Here is a 16,332-nt window from a genome sequence, read left to right on the forward strand (position 1 = left end):
ACTACAGAGGTGCTGGGGAAAGGAAAAGAAACATGGTCTCTCCTTAGCGGAGCTTAAAATCTAAGCTGGAAGATGGATAAGTAAGTAATAACTGTAAGAATATGAGCATTAATATTGGGTAATTGTAGAAAACAGACAGATAAGGAGAAAGAGAGAGAGAAGGAAAGAGGGAGGGAAGAAATGAGAGATAGATACATACAGACAGACAGACAGATAAATACATACATACATACATAGGCAGGGCTGTTGAAGCTCAGGTTTGATGCATGATAAGAAAGTCAGCCAAAAAAACTGAGGGAAGCAGGGAGGGAGTTATAGATGAAGGGAGAAATCAAGTGGAAACACCTGGAACGAAAACCAGCGAATGAACAGGAAATCTGAGAGGAAACCAAAAAAGAAGAAGAAAGCAAGCAAAGTATGTATGGCTGGATGGCAAAAAGAAAGAGTAGTTGATGTTTGGGAGGAACAACAGGGGGTACTTCATAGGTCTCCTTAAGTTGTACGGACTACGTCCTAGCAGTGAGAAGCCATCTCGGAGTTTGAAGATTTGAATGGCTCAGAAGAGAGGAAGTTAGATGGAGAGCATAGACTCGCCCAGGAGATAGTACCTGCACTCTGATTCCCAAAACTCAAACTGAGGTAGACCACCCACCAAGTTTTATCCTAATAATAACTGCTGCAAATATATATACAGATGGAGCAGTATTCCTGGTCCTGAGGCATAACTTTATATTCCACAACTGTCCTGGAGTAAGACAATACCGAATTTTATAATCACATTCCTGGAAACATCCCCAAAAGTCTTGATATAACATGAACCAAGGCACTGAAGCAAAGAGTTTTACTCCCAACTTGAACACTTGTTATTGTATTTGTTTTTAAGATATATATCAAATATACAAAGAAGAAGATAACAAATCCCCATGTAAGCACCATTCAGATCTTAAGATGTTATTCCAAATTTCTAATTCAATTTTTGTCAGAAATAAAATATCAGGGACTCAATTTAAGACTTTTTGTACCCCTGCCTGTTCTCCCTCCCATTTATTTCTCTCCTCACAAAGACACTGCTTTCCTGAAATTGCTGTTTCTTTCCAAACCAACTTTTTCATACACACACACACACACACACACACACACACACACACACAGTCATTACGAGTACATGGCAATGTTCTACACATATTTTAAAACTTAACCTAAGTGAGACCTATCCTACCCATCATACTGCAATTTGTATGTTTAATTCAATAGTTTTTTTAAACATGCACATCAGGATTATGTGAAGGGGTAAGACAGGTTTTTAAAATTATGGAACATTTCAGGTGTACCAAGAAGAACGAGGACAAATATAATAAACACATCCATCACACAGCGTAAGAAACAAAACATTAAAGATATAATCAGGTTGATTTTCAAAGGCATTTTGCACAGTCTTCAGGAGTTTTGCATGCCTAAAGTCTATATGAGTAGTTTCAGAACAAGCATCAACTCTTGGCTACCATGCCTGGAAGTCATTAGTGAATTTTTCTGTAACTTCTCTGACAGTTCTTCAAGCAGAGGAACGGAAAATGTCTATGTTCTCCTTAATCCTATCACACTTCGGGGACAATTAACTGCCACAAGAAATGTGGTACCTTGACTTTCTAACCTAACAGCACTTTTTTCCCATGTAACATCCTCACTTAATGCCGCAAATACAGCCAAATACGACCACCACCATCACTATCATTACTGTCATCGTCGTCATCCTCATCAACATAGAACGAGCCTTAACATGTGTCAGGAGCTACACTAAGCATTTTACTTGCACTATAAAAAATAACGCTCATAAAACCCTATGACTTAGATATTACTATGGCCATTCTGCAGATAAGGCAACTAAGTCAGAGAGACGTTAACCAACTGCCAAAGATCAAAAGATAGTAAATGCTGGAGACTAAATTTGAAGTCCACGTGTCTGAATCTCAACCTCTGATCTTAACCATTACATAAAAATTACATTAGAAAAAAATTCCACTTTTAATCATGCAGAGTAACTGCTACCACATTATCTCTCCCACTGTAATTAACTAGAAAATTAGACAAAATATATGAAACAACAGTTTTCAGTCATTAAACAATAGGCATTTCAGGACTGTGATCCCTGAAGGAAGAGAAACAAATGAGATGAGCAATATAGCCACCTAAGAGTTCTGCCTAGAAGTACTTTCCAGATTGTGAGGCAGAGAGGGGCAACCTAGGCAGAGCAGAGCAATCTCAGTGAGCTGAGAAGAAAAGGTTGGAATTTGGGGAGAATGAGGTAGTTAGAATATGTAAGACAGAGTACAAGAAAGGAAAGAGTTGTGCAAAAAAAAAGAAATCTGAATTCTTCCTGTGGGTCTCCCTGAGTCTTTAGTTCAATAGTAATACACAAATGCAGAGGGTGAAACTCTGCAAGGCTGGGCAAAGAATAACTACCAGAGAAGAATGACTACCAGGAAAAAAACCTCTACTGGGAAGCTATAAGCAGAACAGCTTTCAGAGCTCACAGAGCGCAGGGAGACAAAGTCCAACCTGCCTGAGACTTCATTAAACACCTGCAGCATTCCGTGGAGACTCCAGAAAGGCCATACCTACTGTCCAGAAAGGTATGGCCTTTGTGGAGAGTAGGGATAAACCAGGCCTAGGATAAGACTACACAAGATCCACTCTCACAAAAAATAAAAACAACCTCAAAAGAATCAAGCTGAAGTAAACTAACTGCCTGCCAGGAGAAAACTCAACCTTTCTTAAAGGAAGGCAACAAAATCCAGAGACACAACAGCATAATATTCACAATGATCATCATCTAATAAAATATTACTAAATATGTGGGCAGGAAAAACTCAGCAGGCCTGGGTTGCTCAAACCCTGCACATTCCAAAGGTAGGCCTGTCTTCAGGACTGACCTTCATTGGCTTCTAGGCGATAACCTCTGAGCCCTTGGAATATTCTGCTTGATAAGAGTGTTTTTGTATGTCTGAGCTCTTGAGCCACACTGTCTTATGGTGAACATCTCTTTCTGTATGCCTGAGGCCTTGGGCCATGCTGTACCAGTTTACCAGAAAACTTTACCCTAGAAAAGTTTTCCTAACTTTTGTTACCTTTTTAAACTCTTTTCCTCACTTTTGTGATTTAGGGTGAATAGCTGTTTTTGCTGGGTGGGAAAGGGGTGGGGGAGTGGGTGCAGTAAGAGCAGCTAAGGTCAGTCACAGGGGCATGACACGACCTTCAAAAAAATTCCAGGGGCTTCCCTGGTGGCGCAGTGGTTGAGAGTCTGCCTGCCAATGCAGGGGACACGGGTTCGGGCCCTGGTCTGGGAGGATCCCACATGCCGCGGAGCGACTGGGCCCGTGAGCCACAATTACTGAGCCTGCACGTCTGGAGCTTGTGCTCTGCAACGGGAGAGGCCGCGATAGGGAGAGGCCCGCGCACCGCGATGAGGAGTGGCCCCCACTTGCCGCAACTAGAGAAAGCCCTCGCACAGAAACGAAGACCCAACACAGCCATAAATAAATAAATAAACCCAAAAGTTAAAAAAAAAAAAAAAAAAAAAAATTCCGGAGTAGCAAGGCTCAGGTAAACATCCTCGGTTGGCAACACTTTCCATGTGTTACTACACATTGTTGCTGGAAAATTAAGTGAACCCCAATGTGATTCCACTGGAAAGGGACACCTGAAAGTATTGCACTTGTTTCTACATGAACCAATAAATTAATAGCTGGCACATCTCTGGATATAAAGATACCAAAATTTCAGACTACAGAGAAAAATGGCTGTAAAATTGACGGGTTAAAAATACAGAATGGGGGGCTTCGCTGGTGGCGCAGTGGTTGAGAATCTGCCTGCCAATGCAGGGGACACGGGTTCGAGCCCTGGTCTGGGAAGATCCCACATGCTGCGGAGCAACTAGGCCCGTGAGCCACAATTACTGAGCCTGCGCGTCTAGTGCCTGTGCTCCGTAACAAGAGAGGCCGCGATAGTGCGAGGCCCGTGCACCGCGATGAAGAGTGGCCCCCGCTCGCCGCAACTAGAGAAAGGCCTCGCACAGAAATGAAGCCCAACACAGCCATAAATAAATAAATAAACCCAAAGTTAAAAAAAAAAAAAAATACAGAATGGGGAAAGACTTATTGAATGAATCGATGAATCAATATTTAAGTTATACTTTATAAAACGTACCATAAGCCTGGGTCATCAGACACTATGAATGCATCGTGTTGGGAAGATGATCAAAAGTCTGTGGAGAACTGATTCTTTGAGAGGGAAATCAAGAAGTTGCCCTTTCACACAATTACCTGACGAAGGGTATGTAGCTCTTCTCCTGGTTTCTAGGAGCCAATCATATACCATTTAACCCACCGACAGAAGGTTAAACGAAACAATACTCAATCGTAATATTGATAAGCATATAATATCTTCCAGGGACACTTAAATTAAATACTTAATCGCCCTCCATTAAGTTTCTGTAGTTAACGTGTCCCTAAAAAAGAACGGATCAGCAACCCTCTTCCAGTGCCCTATTACAGAATTTTACCTGTGATCCTTAAGTATTTTCACTTTTTGTTCATAACACCAACCAAAAAAAAACAAAAGCACCCTCTGAAAATTACTGATTTTCCACTGTACTTAACTCTATAAACTCTAATCAACTTATCAGTAAGTTTTTTTTTTAATAATTTTACTTATTTTTGGCTGTGCTGAGTCTTTGTTGCTGCGTGTGGGCTTTCTCTAGTTGTGGTGAGTGGGGGCTACTCTTCGTTGTGGTGTGCAGGCTTCTCATTGCAGTCACTTCTCTTGTTGCGGAGCATGGGCTCTAGGCGCCTGGGCTTCGGAAGTTGTGGCACACGGGCTCAGTAGTTGCGGCACACGGGCCCTAGAGTACACAGGCTTCAGTAGTTGCAGCACACGGGCCCTAGAGTACACAGGCTTCAGTAGTTGCAGCGCGTGGGCTCTAGGGCATGCGGGCTTCAGTAGTTGCAGCGCGTGTGGGCTCTAGGGCACTCAGGCTTCAGTAGCTGTGGTGTGTGGGCTCAGTAGTTGTGGCTCGCGGGCTCTAGAGAGCAGTCTCCGTAGCTGTGGCACATGGGCTTGGTTGCTCTATGGCATGTGGGATCTTCCCGGATCAGGGATTGAACCCATGTCCCCTGCATTGGCAGGCGGATTCTTAACCACTGTGCCACTAGGGAAGTCCTGTCAGTAAGTTTTTAAAAAGAACAGTTTTGCATGCTCCATTCATACTTCACTGGACATAATAAACTTCATACCTTTTAAAGAAATCTTAAATATTTGGCTGCTAGATAACTCCATAAAAGCTGCTAATGATTCAAGAAACCCGCGGTCCAATGTCAGATCTACGAGCAGCATTTGATAATCTTCCTTTTCCGTTAAAGCAACAGAAAACAATTTGGAACACAAGGAAAAATGGCCTAGGTCTTTCCAGCGGTAAAATCTATTTAAAAAATCCTTATGCTTGTGCCTCTGATATAAACTGAATTTGTAAGTGGCTCCAAGAAACGGAATGATATTCATGCCCAAATACACTAAGAAATATAAGAGCACTTCCAGGAGGGAAAAATTATTCCACTCGGTGTAAATAAATGCATAAATGATAGAAAAGACTGTGTACACATTCTACCTACTGACCAATCAAATTTTCCTTTCATTTTACGTTATCTTTCTTAATTACCCAACTGTGTCAATGAAAAGTTACCTTGTAGAGTAACGCAGAAGGATGAGAAAATCCTGTCTGAGTCAGGTTTCCAAATGCTAAGCGTGTTCACTGCTGGGCCAATTTCCCTCAGTCCTGAACTCTGGACACCCTTACGATTCCAATCATAAATGTTTCCCATTGTCTGCCCAGCCCACTGAGTGGGAGACCACAAAATGATTTTAGGATGTGTCAACTGAGGACAAGAAGGAAACCAACGAGCTAAATCGCTTGCACTCATGACCCAATCCTTACTCTTCACTGAAGCCCAAGAAAAACAGTAACTTTATCATTAACTCATAACACACAGAATTCTGTTGATATTACCCATATTTGCAACAGAACTTCATGAAAGAAAGTGAACTGTATCTAAAAATATATATCAGAAAAACCCTACGAGACAATTTAGGCAACAAACAACTAGAAGTTCTAAGAATGAAATAATAACCAGTGAAAGAAAAATCAAGCTGTGAAAATTAAAAATTGACAGAAGGAAAGAAATAGTCTATTTAGAGTTAAATCAATACTTAAAAACTTGGTCCTTCAGGCATATTTTATAACTCTGCTTTTCTTCTCTACTGTCTCTGTCTCTGAGAGCAAACATCTCAAAACTTGCCTTCTCCAGATACGTTAACAAGGCGAGCCCCTCACTGACATACCCTTTTACCTTTTCAAAGCATTTCTACAACTGTAATCTAATTTTTCATTACACCATCCCTATGAGATTGCACCATTCCCATTTTAGACCAGCCTGCTAGTGTCAAGCACCTTGGATAAGGTCACTGAGCTATTTTGGGACAGAGCTAAGACTCTAATTCACTATCCTCATTCTTTCCACAATATGGCACTATTTTGCTTATTCTCCTTACCCCATTTCTATTTTTATCATTGCCCCATTTGTTTCTCCAAAGTTTCTACTAACCTAATGTTCGACTCAAAGCATATGGGGTTGCAAAGGACAGAAACCCACTGAGGGGGGTACAACGAAGGAGAAATGATAAGGACACAGCAGGCCACCTCACAGTTGTCTTAGGACAGGAATTATACAGCTGGGACCCTGGGGACTGGAATTGGGATGAGGTCAAAGTCAAAGCCCCCCTTGCCGTCTCTCTCGTGGGTCATCTTGTTGCATTCTCATGGCTTCTGTGCTTCGCCTCACACACCTACCCTAGTTAGTCTCTCTTTACACCGTCGGCCTCAGTCCAGACGTGGTCCAAGGTTATCATCAAACTCCCCTACCCCTTCCTCATTCTTCCATGCTTCACAGACTGTAATAAAGTTTGTATCTTTACTCCAACTCTCTCAAGAGTGAGTTAGCTGTCTTTTGGCCAGATGATGGTCGGACAGACTTTGGTTGGATGTCCACCACTGGTTTGATTAGCTATGAGAAAGGGAGAGAACAATACAGCAGGCCAGGAAATCATCCTGGTAACAGGGTAATTCATAGACTGGGACATTAAAATAATACATCATAACAGAGCAAAATGCTAGTATTGCCATTAACCAAATCCCTCATTTTAAAGATGAGAATTCTGAGGTCTGCATGGTAAAGTGACTTACCTAAGGTGACACAGATGCACCATGGCAGTCATACGTACAGTCCACATATCTGATTCTTTGAAGCCACATATTTTATTCTGAAACCTATCATCTAAACATCAAACCTATCAGCTAAACATCCTGGTATGTCAATAGCAAATCTACCATTAACCACAATGTGTAAATACTCATGAAATATTATTACCTTTAAAGCAGTACACCTCGACCATACATGCCCATTAAAATCACCTGAGGAGCTTCTTAAAGCTCCTCAATGGCCAGTACCCATGTCCCACCCTAAACCAATTATATTGGAATCCCTGAGGACAGCCTCCTGACACTGGTACTATAGTTTCTTAAAAGCTCCCCAGGTCATTCTAATGTGCAGTCAGAGTTCAGAATCACTGCTTTAGAATCTTAAAATTAATATGCAAATATATCTATAGAAATTCTTTAACATCTCTAATTCAAATTCAAAATCAGGAAAATTCTCAAATAATTTAACATCTTTTAGATCACAAGATTTACACAAATTTTGGACAGCAACAATTAGAGCTACCATTTACTGCTCATCTCTGTGCTTTACAACTATGAAGTAGATCATAAGCTCCATGAAGGTAAGGACCTCATGCTGTTCTCTGTCATATCCCAATGTCTAGTACAGTGCTTTGTACATTGTAGATGCTTAACAAATGTTTGTTAATCAAACAAATGAATGAATATTCTTATTTATCTCTCATAATGGCTCTTGAAGGTAGGCATTTTTGTTTCCTTGTCACTAATGAGGATTTTTAAGCTAAGAAAAACTCTAATAAACTTAGAGTAACACATGCGCTCCACTTATCATACAGAGAATGTTGAAGTTACACGTCTTTTCAGAGAATTAATCAAAACTGATCTTTTGATCAAAGATCAAAACTGGTATTTTATACAGATGGCCAACAGGCACATGAAAAGATGCTCAACATCACTAATTATTAGAGAAATGCAAATCAAAACTACAATGAGGTATCACCTCACAATGGTCAGAATGGCCATTATTAAGAACCTACAAATTATAAATGCTGGAGAGGCTATAGAGAAAAGGGGACCCTCCTACACTGTTCCTGGGAATGTAAATTGGTGCAGTCACTATGGAATACAGTATGGAGGTTCCTTAAAAAAACTAGAGTTGCCATATGATCCAGCAATCCCACTCCTCAGCATACACCTGGACAAAACTATAATTCAAAAAGATACATGCACCCCAATGTTCATAGTAGCATTACCCACAAGAGCCAAGACATGGAAGCAACCTAAATGTCCACCAAAAGAAGAATGGATAAAGAAGATGTGGTATATATATGCAATGGAATATTACCCAGCCATAAAAAAGAATGAAACAATGCATGGATGGACCTAGAGATGATCATACTAAGTGAAGTAAGTCAGACAGAGAAAGACAAATATCACATGATATCACTTATATGTGGAATCTAAAATATGATACAAATGAACTTATTTATAAAGCAGAAACAGACTCACAGATATAGAAACCAAATTTATGGTTACCAAGCGGAAAGGGGGTGGGGGAGGATAAATCAGGAGTTTGGGATTAGCAGATACAAACTACTACATATAAAATAAACAACAGGGATTCCTCTGGTGGCGCAGTGGTTAAGAATTCACCTGCCAATGCAGGGGACACGGGTTCGGGGACTGGTCCGGGAAGATCCCACATGCTGTGGAGCAACTAAGCCCGTGCGCCACAACTACTGAGCCTGCGCTCTAGAGCCCGTGAGCCACAACTACTGAAGCCTGTGCGCCTAGAGCCCATGCTCCGCAACAAGAGAAGCCACCACAATGAGAAGCCTGTGCAGCAACGAAGACCCAACGCAGCCAAAAATAAATAAATAAATAAATTTATAAAAAATAAACAACAAGGTTCTACTGTATAGTACAGGGAACTATATTCAATATCCTGTAATGCCATAATGGAAAAGAATATGAAAAAGAATCACTTTGCTATACACCAGAAACTAACACAGCATTGTAAATCAATTATACTTCAATAAAAATTTTTTTTTAAAAAACTGCTGTGTTGGGGCTTCCCTGGTGGCGCAGTGGTTGGGAGTCTGCCTGCTAATGCAGGGGACACGGGTTCGCGCCCTGGTCTGGGAGGATCCCACATGCCGCGGAGCGGCTAGGCCCGTGAGCCACAACTGCTGAGCCTGCGCGTCTGGAGCCTGTGTTCCTCAACGAGAGAGGCCGTGATGGTGAGAGGCCCGCGCACCGCGATGAAGAGTGGCCCCCGCTTGCCGCAACTACAGGAAACCCTAGCACAGAAACGAAGACCCAACATAGTAATCAATCAATCAATAAATAAATCTTTAAAAAAAAAAAAAAAACAAAAAAACAAAAAACTGCTGTGTTAAAAAAAGTTATTTTGGAGGGCTTCCCTGGTGGTGCAGTGGTTGAGAATCTGCCTGCCAATGCAGGAGACACGGGTTCGAGCCCTGGTCTGGGAAGATCCCACATGCCGTGGAGCAACTAGGCTCGTGAGCCACAATTACTGAGCCTGCGCGTCTGGAGCCTGTGCTCCGCAACAAGAGAGGCCGCGATAATGAGAGGCCCACGCATCGCGATGAAGAGTGGCCCCCACTTGCCGCAACTAGAGAAAGCCCTCGCACAGAAACTAAGACCCAACACAGCCATAAATAAGTTAATTAATTAATTAATTTTTAAAAAAAGTTTTTTTGAATATTATCTCTATTATTTAATTCCAAAATCTGAGCATATTGCCACCAAATAAATCTTTGGACTGTTCAAATTCACACTGGACAGTAATATAGGAACCCCACTTATGGCAAACACACTTTAAACTTAAGCCACATATCTAACTCAGTGTGTAAAGTTTTAAGAATTGAATGGAAAAAGTTAACCACATTTAATCTAAAATATGACTCAAAGCTTAGTAAAGCAATGAGTTGGCAAGCAATATTCAAAGCCACCTGAATTATTCCTGAACACTGGCCTTGGTCATTCTCAGTACCAAATCCTTCAAGAAGCTATCAAAATCTGTACTAAGCTTTTGGAAAACAACATCCAATTCTCCTAACTAGCCAATGCTAGGCTCAAGATGAAGGACCAAAGGTAGATGAGCCTGCTTAAAATACTAAGCTTTACAAATAAAAGAAAAACAAAAAGGAGGAGACAGGAGAAGAAAATGAAAATTCCTAACAACATCTTTCCTCACCTCCAGTCAAGCCAAAAAAAAAAAAAAAAAGACTGCTAATGCAAACCAGATCTCTATGTATAAACTGGGTTAGAATTTCATAATTCACCGAGATTAAAGAGCTAAAAGCAAAAGAAGTGAAGAGAAACCCATGAAAGAACCTGTGCTTCTTCTTATCTAATTGAAACAATATTTTTGGAAGAACACTTAAAATACACTTAAGAATTTCAGAATGCCATAAAATTGGTATTTCATATCTAAAGAGTAAACAGAATGTTTCTTATGTTAATATAAATGTTGGTGTTCTTAGTACAGTATCTGAGCTAAGATTGCAAGACAGCCCCAGAAACAGGCCTGGTTCAACTGGTGCTAAAAAGTATGCCCACATGTCAGCAAAGAGGCAGAATGAATGAGACATAATCCAGACTATAGGGAAAAGCAAACTGCTACTAACAACTACTATTTCATCATCAGGCAAATACATAAGTACTAATGTCGGCCTGATGCTATGGCACGTGCAAAAGCAAAAGTCTTCTACCCACAACATTATGTTCTACAAAGAAAGATATACTTAGTTCCCTAGTGTTTATCCACACTCACGTGACCCTGTGGGTTTTTATTTTTAATTCATAAGTTCTATTACATCACACTTTAATATGAGCAACAGCCTTGTGAAAGAACCATGTGATAAACCAGTTGGGTCCAATGTCTAAGATGCACCCTGATCACAGATGAAGCATCTGGGCATCCTTACCTTAACCCCTTCAATGTACCAGGGTATTATTTAGAAAATTATTGTTTTAGCACCCTAAATGAGACCTTAGTCATGCTGCCCTACAGGTTACTTGAGGAGAGATCAGGGTAAGAAATCAACCACACAGCAATACTGGTTGGGATCATACTACAGTTCAACTCTTGCATAAGAACGTAAGGAGCTGTACTCTCCCCCCGACACAGCTCATTCTTTGTGCTATATTTCCACCACACACTACAGGGTATGCTGATGATGCCAAATAGTTAAGATATTTTCTGAGTCTCTGACTTCTCAGGAACCATCTCCAGTCACTTCTCAGAAGTCGGTGAACCTAGTTCTATCTGTTCTGTGGTTTCTGCTCAGTGCCGCCGTTTTTAATTTATGAAACAGGCTGAGTGGATACAAGAGAACTGCGTATCATCACAAGTGGGCACAAAAGAATTCTGAACACCCTTCACTCTCCATAAGACCCTGTTTCCAAGTCCTTTTGACTTTTGCTCTTAAATACCTCTCAGATCCAGTCATTTGCTCTAACTCCACCATAAATTACCATCCTAGTTAAAGTCACCGTTGTCTCTTGGTTGGACTAACACAAAAACTATCTCACCACTCTCCCCAGATTTCCTCTTGCCCCCAGCCCTGTCTTATCCCACCCACCCCTGCTCAATCTCTTCTTCACACTGCAGCCTAAATGATCTTTCAAAAACCAAACCTGGTCATGTGACCCTTCCACCTACTTGACCACCCCCCCCCCCTTTAAATTCTATAATGCCTTGCCATTTCGGTTAGGGTAAAGATCTAAACCCTTCTAGGGCAGTTAAGGCCCTGCATGGTGTGGTTTCCTAGCCTCATCCCCCACACGCTCTACACTGAGGTCTATGCTTCTGTCACTCCTGTCTTACTGTTCCTGGAACACATCATACTCCCTTCCCACCCTAAAGCTTTTTGCACATGCTTTTTCCTTCTGAAATATTCTACCAGAACTCAGCATAAAATTTACCTCCTTGGGAAGGCCTTCCCTAACCCCATGGCCAGGTCAAATTCCCTTATTATATGGCCTTTTATAATTTTTTAACAACTATAAATTGGTATTTATTACCTGATTATTTTTTATATATTTATTTGTTTGTTTATTTTTGGCTGTGTTGGGTCTTCATTGCTGCACGCGGGCTTTCTCTAGTTGCGGCGAGCGGGGGCTACTCTTTGTTGTAGTACACAGGCTTCTCATTGCGGTGGCTTCTCTTGGTGCGGAGCACGGGCTCTAGGCACGAGGGCTTCAGTAGTTGTGGCACACGGGCTCAGTAGTTGTGGCTCGTAGGCTCTAGAGCACTGGATCCGTAGTTGTAGCGCACGGGCTTAGTTGCTCCGCGGCATGTGGGATCTTCCCAGACCAGGGCTCGAACCCGTGTTCCCTGCATTGGCAGGTGGATTCTTAACCACTGCACCACCAGGGAAGTCTGATTATCTGATTATTGGATTAACTTCCATCTCCTCCATTGACTACAAGCTCCATGAGGACAGAGACCCTGCCTGTGTTAACTAAAGTGACCCACTAGTCCTAATTTTCGTGGAATAATCCAAGGTTACACTTGTTGTCATAGAATAATTACTAAGCGTACCACCTTTGCCTTCCAAAAGATACCCAGTTAGACTGAAACCTATATGGTTCTCCTGGTTTTGATTCATCACTGAATCCTGGTAACTACTGCTAGAGCAGCTCTATAAAGTAATCAACAAATACTGACTGAACTATTGATGAGTATAAAATCTAATATAATCTTGATATGTATTCATATCAAGAAAAAAAAAGATCTACCAAGTAGCTTTCCAACATACCAAACTGCTAAACAGGGGAACCATCAAATATATAGTCAAGTCTTAATAGTCTTTGGCACTGAGAATAACTTTGCTTAGTTACTAAATACACAATACTTTAGATCAACTCTAGAGAAGCACCATTGTGCCCATATTATTCCAAAATGGGTCACTGGAAGATCAACTGCTTTGATAAGGTCAGTACCTCAAAGGCTGTATAAAGAACACTTTGACCCAAATAAAGGTATCAAAGTGGTTTATCCACCACAGAGGTGCAGCAAAAAATGTTCTGCCTTAATTATTGCACTTAGAAAACGAAGGTGTTACCTGTATAAATGTCATTGTAGGCAATCAAGACTCATCACATTCAACCATAGGTGAGGAACAAATTAAATTACATTTCCATTTATTAATTGGCTTTAATCAATATAAAAGGCTTTTGTAGGGACTTCCCTGGTGGCGCAGTGGTTAAGAATCCGCCTGCCAATGCAGGGGACATGGGTTCAATCCCTGGTCCAGGAAGATCCCACAGGCCATGGAGCAATTAAGCCGGTGTGCCACAACTACTGAGCCTGTGCTCTAGAGCCCACGAGCCACACCTACTGAAGCCCACGCACCTAGAGCCCATGCTCCACAACAAGAGAAGCCACCACAATGAGAAGCCCGCGCACCGCAACCAAGAGTAGCCCCCACTCGCTGCAACTACAGAAAGCCCGCGTGCAGCAACGAAGACGCAGCCAAAAATCAATTAATTAATAAAAGCCACCAGTTATAAAATATATATATATGGCATTTGTTGCATAACTGCCTTTGACAAGGTAAATGTAAAATAGAGCACAGTTCACGTATCTGCTTTGGGCACTAGCCAACATTTTATCATTAAATCCATCAAAGCAGTAATAGTTTAGGTGAACTATCTCCTAACTATAGCTCTGAATTCCCCATTAATCAGACAGAAAGAAGTAAGATATCCACTGACTGCCAAAGGCCATAAAATAACATCCAAGCATTCCTCAGGTCTGAGGTGTGCTAGGTCATCCCTAATATAGCTCCAGAAAGCTACAACGGCACACAGGAATTTTAAATAAAAGAGAAATCGGGCAATAAGACCACCAACCAACACGCTGGGGGAAATCATATAAGTTAAGAGAGAATCTGGCCCAGCTAGAAATACTTTCTTGGAGAGCTTCCCCAAGAAAAGGCAGGCCACTTCAACTGTTTTCCTTTATGATGAAAATTCTGAACAATTTAGGCATCCAAGATAAGAATTTTCAACAGAGAACTAGACAGGGATGAATGTGTAAAAACCTCTTCAAAAGGAAGCAGTGGGGCTTCCCTGGTGGCGCAGTGGTTGAGAGTCTGCCTGCCAATGCAGGGCACACGGGTTCGAGCCCTGGTCTGGGAAGATCCCACATGCCACGGAGCGGCTAGGCCTGTGAGCCACAATTACTGAGCCTGCGCGTCTGGAGCCTGTGCTCCGCAACAAGAGAGGCCGCGATTGTGAGAGGCCCGCGCATCGCGATGAGGAGTGACCCCCCCTTGCCACAACTAGAGAAAGCCCTCACACAGAGACGAAGACCCAACACAGCCAAAAATAAATAAATAAATAAACAAAGTAAACAATGCGTTTAAAAAAATACATTAAAAAAAAAAAGTAAAAAAAGGAAGCAGTGCATCAGAATTTCCTTGCATTACTCATTTTACTGGCTTGTATTTTTTCCTGTCTTAATTACACATGGAACCAATCTAACAATAACTGCGGTTTTAATTACAAGTCCATAGGCTCACAGAGTTTTAAGTAAAGAAGCTCCATCTTTAAACTCTCAGAGATTTGTTCTTTTTTTTTCTAACATCTTTATTGGAGTATAATTGCTTTACAATGGTGTGTTAGTTTCTGCTTTATAACAAAGTAAATCAGCTATACATATACATATATTCCCATATCTCCCTCTTGCATCTCCCACCCTCCCTATCCCACCCCTCTAGGTGGTCACAAAGCACCGAGCTGATCTCCCTGTGCTATGCAGCTTCTTCCCACTAGCTAGCTATTTTATTTGGTAGTGTATATATGTCCATGCTACTCTCTCACTTTGTCCCAGCTTACCCTTCCCCCTCCCCGTGTCCTCAAATCCATTCTCTATGTCTGCATCTTTATTCCTGTCCTGCCCCTAGGTTCTTCAGAACATTTTTTTTTTTTTTAGATTCCATATATATGTGTTAGCATACGGTATTTGTTTTTCTCTTTCTGACTAACTTCTCTCTGTATGACAGACTCTAGGTCCATCCACCTCACTACAAATAACTCAATTTCGTTTCTTTTTATGCCTGAGTAATATTCCATTGTATATATGTGCCACATCTTCTTTATCCATTCATCTGTCGATGGACACTTAGGTTGCTTCCATGTCCTGGCTATTGCAAATAGAGCTGCAGTGAACATTGCGGTACATGACTTTTTGAATTATGGTTTTCTCAGGGTATGTGCCCAGTAGTGGGATTCAGAGATTTGTTCTTTATACAAAGCTTCAGAGAGAACAGCCTGAGTTCTTAGCATATGGGTTCAAGGGCCTACCTATAAAGTTCCATAAATCTTATTGTTACATACATAAACTTAAAATGGGCTAAATATATCTTTCCAGAAAAGAATCCTTAGCTTCAAATTATAAATTGGCTCTTGACCCTCAATGTTAAGAACATTTTATTATGAAATGAATTCCTCATTTCTAAAAACACTCTCAGTTAAAACAATAGTAAAATCCCTCAGTTTAAAAAAAAATAAGTTTATTACTTCAAACAGATACCCTGAACCCCAAATTTGCTTTTGCAAGGTAGTTTTTCATATAACTAGTTCACATTAAATGACTCAATAACTCTATATCCATGCTTCTAAAAATGCGTTTATTCACTCACCAAATATTTGAGTGTCTATTATATATCATGAACGTTTTCAGTATTGAGGTATAGTGAACAAAATGAATATTCTTCTTGCCCTTATAGCATGTACTGTCTAGTGGAAAAGATGACAATAAACAAGCAAATAAGCAAATGATGAAAATACGTGCTCACGGATGTTCTTAATCACTATGAAAGAAACCAACAGGTAGCTGTGATTTAGTATAACATCAGGTGGTCAGGGAAGGCCTCACTCTTTTTCCCTCCACCCCAGAAAAAGAGAACAAATCTTTAAATAATCAGAGCTAGTGGAGACTGTAGAGAGCTTCTTGTTTTTAGCTGAATTGCCTTAAAAATACCAAGTTATCTTCAAAATTTTAGGTAAAA

General features: G+C 41.0%; 1 protein-coding gene across 7 annotated transcripts in view; it reads right to left on the reverse strand.

Annotated features, from left to right (window-relative positions):
* The window catches only part of MITF (melanocyte inducing transcription factor), a 225,439-nt gene that overhangs the window by 145,203 nt on the left and 63,904 nt on the right, over positions 1–16,332 (reverse strand). The gene's annotated exons all lie outside the window — the stretch shown is intronic.

Source organism: Balaenoptera borealis, assembly GCF_965194805.1.
Source record: "Balaenoptera borealis genome assembly, chromosome: 12".
Taxonomy (NCBI): Eukaryota; Metazoa; Chordata; class Mammalia; order Artiodactyla; family Balaenopteridae; genus Balaenoptera; species Balaenoptera borealis.